This window comes from Podarcis gaigeae (genome assembly GCF_964106915.1).
Source record: "Podarcis gaigeae genome assembly, chromosome: 12".
Classification (NCBI taxonomy): domain Eukaryota; kingdom Metazoa; phylum Chordata; class Lepidosauria; order Squamata; family Lacertidae; genus Podarcis; species Podarcis gaigeae.
This window is the reverse complement of record NC_139688.1, coordinates 530,523-538,868: the sequence shown is the minus strand read 5'-3', so window position 1 is coordinate 538,868 and position 8,346 is coordinate 530,523.

Sequence of the window (8,346 nt, the reverse complement as noted above, 5' to 3'; positions counted from 1 at the left end):
ATTCTTATTCTTATTCTTTGTATTCTGAAACCCAGGAGAACAGGATCACTTCCTCCCAAGTTTCCCAGTACTTCCACTTTGTTGATCATTTCCTCCCTGTTGGTGAGGGAAAGGTCCAAGATGGATGATCCCCTTGTTGGTTCTTCCACCTTCTGGGAAATGAAATGGTCAGCGAGGCAATGGAGGAATTTGTCAGAGGAACTCTGCTCATGGCAGAGTTTGAGTCCCAACAGATACTGGGGTTGTTGAAGTCTCCCATGACTACTGTATCTTTTTCTAATGTTTGGGAATCTTCTATTGGAAGGCATCTTCCAAGTCTTCAGTCTGGCTTGGAGGTCTATAGGAGACCCTCACAGTAAGGTCACTGTTGTATCTCTCTCCTACAAGTTTAACCATATTCTCTCCATCTGCTTTCCATGCTCCAGGTCATGGATTTATTCACAAGTGTACACATCCTTTATACATAATGCTACTCCTCCTCCCTTCCAGTTTGGTCTGTTCCTTTTGAACAGGTCATACCCCTCAATTCCTACATTCCAGTCACGGGTCTCATCCCACCAGGTTTCAGTAATCCCTACCAGGTCATATTTGCCATATTTGGTCATATTAAGAGCTCCAATTCGTCTTGCTTGTTTCCCATACTCTGTGCATTCGTGTAGAGACAACTGAAACCGTGAGTTGTTCCCTCCTGCTGCTTCCTCCCAGGAGTTTCCTGCCCTTTAGGGGTTTCTAGTGCACCACTTCAGTTTCCTGTGCATCAGTCAAGCCATTATCTCCAGTGCCTGGTATTCTTCTGTCATTTGTAATATTGCCTCCCTCCCCCTCAAGTTCTAGTTTATTTTATTTTTATAACAATTTTTATTAATTTTCCAGTAACAAATAAATAAATAAATATTATTTTTTACATAATGGTATGTAACAATTGACGTCCCTCCTTCCCCTTTCATGGATCATTTTAATAATAATAATAAATAATAATAAATTTTATTTATATCCCGCCCTCCCCAGCCGAAGCCGGGCTCAGAGCGGCTAACAACAATAAAACAGTACAAAAGTACAGCACAAACAACACTCTAAAATCATTCATTATAAAATTAATTAAATTCAAGCCACTGGCCACCATTGGGCCAGAGCTCCGCAAAGGTTGCCAAGGGAGGGAGTCAGGCTGCGCCCTGACCAAAGGCCTGGTGGAACAGCTCTGTCTTGCAGGCCCTGCGGAAAAATGTCAAGTCCCGCAGGGCCCTAGTCTCTTGTGACAGAGTGTTCCACCAGCTCGGAGCCACAGCCAAAAAAGCCCTGGCTCTAGCTGAGGCCAGCCTAACTTCTCTGTGGCCTGGGACCTTCAATATGTTTTTATTTGAAGACCGTAAGTTTCTCTGTGGGGCATACCAGGAGAGGCGGTCCCGTAGGTACGAGGGTCCTAGGCCATATAGTGCTTTAAAGGTTAAAACCAGCACCTTAAACCTGATCCTGTACTCCACCGGGAGCCAGTGCAGCTGGTATAGTACCGGATGAATGTGGTCTCACAGCAAAGACCCCATAAGGAGTCTCGCTGCAGCGTTCTGCACCCGCTGGAGTTTCTGGGTCAGTCTCAAGGGCAGCCCCACGTAGAGCGAGTTACAATAATCCAGTCTGGAGGTGACCGTCGCGTGGATCATAGTGGCGAGGTCAGGGCAAGAGAGGTAAGGAGCTTAGCTTGGCGGAGATGGAAAAATGTCGCCTTTGTTATAGCTGCAATCTGCGCCTCCATGGAAAGGGAGGTGTCGAAGATTGCACCCAAACTCTTAACGGACGGTGCTGGCACTAATTGCGCCCCCGCAAGAGATGTGAGTTGCCCCCCCCCATCCCATATTGTCCCGTCCCAGCCACAGGACCTCTGTCTTCGAAGGATATAGCTTCAACCGGCTCCCACGTAACCATCCAGCCACAGCTTCCAGACATCTCGCCAGTGTGTCTGGGGCCGAGTCAGGATGGCCATCCATCAACAGATAGAGTTGGGTGTCATTGGCATACTGATGGCAACCCAGCCCAAAACTCCGGACAAGCTGGGTGAGGGGGCGCATAAAGATGTTGAAAAGCATCGGGGAAAGTATCGCACCCTGAGGCACTCCACACACCAAGGAGTGGCACGATGACAATTTCCCCAAGCGCCACCCTCTGTCCCCGACCAGAGAGAAACGAGCGCAGCCATTGAAGGACTGTGCCCTGGATCCCCACGTCGGCAAGGCGGTGGTCCAGAAGTTCGTGATTGACCATGTCGAAAGCTGCTGACAGATCTAGAAGAATCAGCAGCCCCGACCCGCCTCGATCCAGCTGTCTACGAAGATCATCTGTTAGGGCAACCAGAGCTGTCTCGGTCCCATGACCAGCGTGGAAGCCGGACTGGAATGGATCCAGAGCCGATGTTTCATCCAGAAACCCACCAAGCTGTTCAGCAACCGCTCTCTCAATCACCTTACCCAGGAACGGAAGATTCGAAACCGGCTGGTAATTGGATAGATCTAAAGGATCTAATGATGTTTTCTTTAAGAGCGGGCGCACCACTGCTTCCTTCAGTTCCCCTGGGAATGTCCCCGTGCCAAGGGACAAATTGATGATATCCCCCAGGGGGGCCCACACCTCGTCTGGACACGCTCTAATCAGCCAGGATGGGTACAGGTCAAGAGGACAGGTGGTGGGCTTTCCAGCTCGGAGGAGTCTGTCCACATCGGCTGGGGATATCCAGTCAAAGTGGTCCAATACTGGATCCGAGGACAGTCGAGGGGCCTCCAGTTGCTTTATTGTATCCAAATTGGCAGGGAGGTCATGGCGGAGCAACAAGACCTTCTCCGCAAAAAAGCTCGCAAATGCCTCACAGCTGTGTGTCAAAATGTTATTTAAATTTGGCTGTCCCTCAAGGGGCGTTAAAGACCTAATTATACTAAATAATTGCACCAGGCGAGAGCTAGCGGATACAATGGAGGCTGAGAAGTAAGACTTCTTAGCAGCCTTCACCGCCATCTCGTAGGTTTTCATAAAAGCCCTATAAGATGTTCTTGAGGCTCCGTCACGGGCACCCCGCCATACTCGCTCTAGCCGTCTGAGGTCCCGCTTCGTTTTCCGGAGCTCCTTGGTAAACCAGGGAGCCCGGTTTCTGCGGGGTCGCAGAGGGCGCTTAGGTGCGATCTCATCGATGGCTGCCAGGAGCTGGATATTCCAGCCCTCAACAAGCTCAGTCAATGAGTCGCCAGGGGGAGCAAGGTCCCGCAAGGCTTGGCGGAATCTATCAGGGTCCATCAGCCTCTGCGGGCGAGCCCAAATCGGCTCACCACCTAAGCAGGGTGGGGGTGGAAAATCAATCCTGGCTTTCAGCGCGTAGTGATCAGACCATGGCACCTTCATTGAAGGAGACATGATCACATCTATACCAGCGCCAAAGATCAAATCCAGCGTGTGGCCTGCTTGATGTGTGGGGCCCGAGACAAACTGGGAGAACCCTAGTGTCGCCATGGAAGACACCAGGTCCAGAGCCTGTGAGGAGGGAGTGGCATCAGCATGGATGTTGAAGTCCCCCAATACCAATAGGTTAGGGAACTCCAAGGCCCAGCCGGTCACCGCCTCCAGCAGGCCTGACAGGGTGGCTGCTGGTGCGCTAGGTGGCCAGTACACCAGCCAGACAGCCAAGCTCACCTCGGAGCCCCACACTAGGCCAACACATTCAATGCCGGGGATCGATGGCGATGGTAGAGCCCTGAAAGAACAATCTTCCCGGATTAATAATGCCACCCCTCCCCCCCCCGGCCCACAGTCGCGACTGGTGGAGGACGGAGAAACCCGGGGGCACCATCTCTCGTAAGGTAACTGTTGCCCCTTCGCGCACCCAGGTCTCCGTCACACAAGCCAGGTCGACCCCCTGCGAGGTGAAGAAGTCTCGCAGGGTGGCGGTTTTGTTGCCTATAGACCTGGCATTGCACAACACCAGTGAAGGAGGTGAGTAATCCTTGCTCACCCTACCCTCGTCTCTCGGGATGGGGCGCAGATTGGAAGGGGTACGAGCATATCCGTATCTCGATCCCCTTCGCCTATGACATCTGCCCCCACCGCCATACCTCCCTCGCCCCTCCACGGTAGCAATCCCAAGCCTCATACTCACCTCCATTGATGGCAATTAATGTTATTCTTTCGCAGCCTAAAACAATAAAAACTTAAAACAATAAAAACAAAAAACAAAAACAACCCAGAAAACAATAAAACAATACAAATAAAAACTGCAAAAATTACAAATTTATCAAAATCCAACAAATTCCCAAGCCCACCCAAACACCCATCCCCCATATATAAAAAATCTAAAGGGAAAGGAACATTTTAAAACATGTTAAAAAGAACTCTGCACCCCTCCGGCTCCTCCTGGGCAGTAGCAGCATCAGTGGCAACAACCGTCCCTGTGAGGCCCCACCTGGGCCAGATAGTAAGTGGCAGGAGCAGTCCTTGTGAGGCTTCAGGCCCCGCCCCAGGCCAGATGGTAAGTGGTAAGAGCAGGGCCCTCAGACACTCACAGGGGAGTTACTTATCATTCGTGCATATTTTGCTATACGCAATCTGTTTCTCCATTTTACATCCTTCAAATATTTACCATACTGCTGAATTTATCTAAATGCTACTAGCATTTTCAATTTTACACGGTTGTTTTCTAAATATTCAGCAAAAATAATAATCCACTTCTCTGAAGAAAGATTCTTCGTGCTCTCTTATTCTATAAGTAAAACCTGCTGCTTCCACAAATTCTATCAATCTCACTCATTTTTCATCTTTGGGCTAGCAAAATTCGAGCTGCCATGGTTGTGTACATAAATATTTTTTTCTGACAACTGGAAACTTCAGACTGTACTATTCCTAACAAAAAGGCCTCAGGGGTTGTTTTTTTGGGGGGGGAGTTTTTTAAAACTCATTGTAGATTTCCCAATAGTCTTTAACCTTTTTACGTGTCCACCACATGTGAAGAAATGTTCCTTCCATTTCTCTGCATTTCCAACACAGATCTGATCCTACTTTGTACATCTTAACCTACCTACTCAGAGTTAAATACCATCTAGGCATCATTTGCATATAATTCTTTCAAACTATAACATTTGGTAAATTTCAAATAGTTCTTCCAGAGTTTCCCCCAGAGGTTTAGGTCTATGTTATGTCCTATATCCATTGCCCAGTAGGTTATTGAAACTTTGACTAACTCGTCTTTTGTTTCCCATCGTAATAATAAGTTATACATTTTTGACCATAGTTTATCCTTATTCCATAATAATTCTCTTTCAAACTGGGAGCTTTGATCCAGAAACCCATTTTTAAAATCTCATTTAAACGTATCATATATTTGATGGTACTGTAATCAATCTGTAATTGGGTCCTTACTTCTTGCATTGGTTTCAATCTAAGTTCCCTCTCTGTAAGCTCAAATTCATCTTTTAAAGCTCTCCTGATCAGATTCTCTGGGCAAACACCTTCTTGCCAGCTGCTGTGAGGTGCGGCCCATCTCTTGCCAGAAGTCCTTCCTCAAGGAAGCGGAGACCAGGATCCAAGAAGCGCAAATCCTTCCTGACGATGCTTACCTGCGCATTCAGTGTTTTACCTCAAGTATTTTCCTCTCTCTTTGACAGGAAGGCGTGGATGAAAAGACCAACTGTCTTCCAAGTCACATCCGCTCCCTGCCCAGCGTCTCAGAGACCCTTGCTATGCATTGAAGACTGTGTGTGGCAATACTAGGTAAAGGGACCCATGACCGTTAGGTCCAGTTGTGGACAACTCTGGGGTTGCGGCGCTCATCTCGCTTTATTGGCTGAGGGAGCCGGCGTACAGCTTCCGGGTCATGTGGCCAGCATGACTAAGCCGCTTTTGGTGAACCAGAGCAGTGCACGGAAACGCCGTTTACCTTCCCGCCGGAGCGGTACCTATTGATCTACTTGCTCCTTGACATGCTTTTGAACTGCTAGGTTGACAAGAGCAGGGACTGAGCAATGGGAGCTCACCCCGACGTGGGGATTCGAACCGCTGAACTTCTGAACGGCAAGTCCTAGGCTCTGTGGTTTAACCCACAATGCCACCCGCATCCCGTGGCAATACTATTTGTGCAGAATAAACACCACGCCATCAAACACAACCGGTCTTCCCTGCTGTTTGTGGTCTGCAAATGACACGTCACTGTTAACAGAATCACAGACTGTGGAGTCCTCTAGGCCACCCCCTTGCAGCGCAGGCATCTCAGCCAAAGCATCCATGACCGGTGGCCAGCCAACCTCTGCTTAAAAACCTACAAGGAAGGAGAAGCCACTTCCTTCTCAGTCTCTTCCACTGATGATTCCCACAATTTGCCTTGTGTTTCCTTTGCATTGAAATGAACAGAGAGGGGTAAGGCAATGACAATGTAACTCGGAGGCAAGGAAGAATGAGACAAAGAAATAAAGTCTCTGATTGAAATGGAAACAGCCCCTCATGCGAGCAGTGCAGAGTGGAATGGAAAACGAGCCCCCCCCCCGACATATTCCCTCGTTACAGGCTTAAATTCTTCTAGAAAGTGACCTCTTCTTCCTAGAAGCTGGTGCAACGAGTACTTTGGAAGCCTTCCGTGTTCCAGAACATCCATTAACTTACGACAATAGCTGCTGTTCTATTGTCCTTGAAATTCTCCTCACCCTAACAGTGCCTGCATTGCATCCCAAACCTTCTATCCCTATGTCATGTTTAATAAAAGTGCGGTAAATCCTCAGCAAATCTGGCTGCTCACATCTCATTCTAGGTACCAGTAATTTACAGGCAGATTGAAAAGAACAGGTCCCAATCCCTGATCTGTTGGGGACGCCACTTTCTACGTCCCTCTCTTGGGAGGACAGTCCATTCATTGCCACTCTCAGACTCCTGTTCCTTCAGCAGGGACTGGCAGGGAGACTGATGCAAAGGGCTCTCTCTTTTGCCCTCTCATGTTTTCATAAGTGATGCCTTCTGGGGAGTAGGAGAGAAAACCAAGCCTTCAATATTTTGCACGCCGTCCCTTTTGCTTTGACTTTGAAGGGGAATCATGGAAGAGTAGAGTTGGAAGGGACCCTGAGGGTCATCTAGTCCAACCCCACTGCAAAGCAAGAGCTGCAGCTCTGTCCCTGGAGGCTCAGGTGGCCTCTGGGGCTAGAAGGGCCTTTGGTTCCACAGCTACAGCCATTCCTGGACTGGGAGAGCCTGGCCATGCATTGTTGTGGTTTAGTCCTTTAGTCGTGTCCGCCTCTTCGTGACCCTCTGGACCAGAGCACGCCAGGCACTCCTGTCTTCCACTGCCTCCCTCATGCTGGTAGCTTTGAGAACACTGTCCCACCATCTCGTCCTCTGTCGTCCCCTTCTCCTTGTGCCCTCCATCTTTCCCAGCATCAGGGTCTTTTCCAGGGAGTCTTCTCTTCTCCTGAGGTGGCCACAGTCTTGGAGCCTCAGCTTCACAATCTGTCCTTCCAGTGAGCACTCAGGGCTGATTTCCTTAAGAATGGAGAGGTTTGAACTTCTTGCAGTCCATGGGACTCTCAAGAGTCTCCTCCAGCACCAGAATTCAAAAGCATCCATTCTTCAGCCATGCATTAGTTGGCTGCAATTGCTGGATTACTGCAATGTGCTCTCTGTGGGGCTGCCCTCATGCATGAGCCAGAAGCTGCAATCAATGCAGAATGCTGCAGCACAATTGCTGACAGGAGTGAGACCTTGTCAGCATTTAACACCTTCGCTGCTCACAGATCTGCCCTGGTTGCTGATCTGCTTAGCAGACCAAGTTCAAGGTCTTACTTGTAGTTAAAACACTCTAAACAACTTGGGACCATTTACCTGTGAGATTGCCTGGACCCCCCCCCCCCTTGCCTGATCTAATCACCATTTATAACTAGGTCTGTGTTTGCCAAAAACCTATGGATAGGTTTCCTGTGCTGTAGAAATCCCAGAGATTTCTGAGGCCCAATTGGGAATGAGAGAGGAGCGCTAAATCATCAGTATATATCATTAAGGAGATATTTCCCCCTCTTTTAATTACTGGAGAGGGAGAGTTTGTGTTGGGTAAATATGACATCAAACCATTAATGTAGAAGTTAAAAGGAGCAGGAGCCAGAATACAAACTCGCTTGGCTCCTTGTGACATTTTAAAAGCATCAGTCATCCCACCATTGAAACCTACTCTGACCCTCATTTCTATATTGCTGTACAGTTCTTGGCAATTTAACATTTCTTCCACAGTCTGCTTCAATTGATATCGAATGCAGGATAAAGATCAACAAAGGCTACATAAAAATTATTCTTAGTGTTCTTAGTATATTTCCTTATCATATGGTTTGGGGTAAAACATTAAAC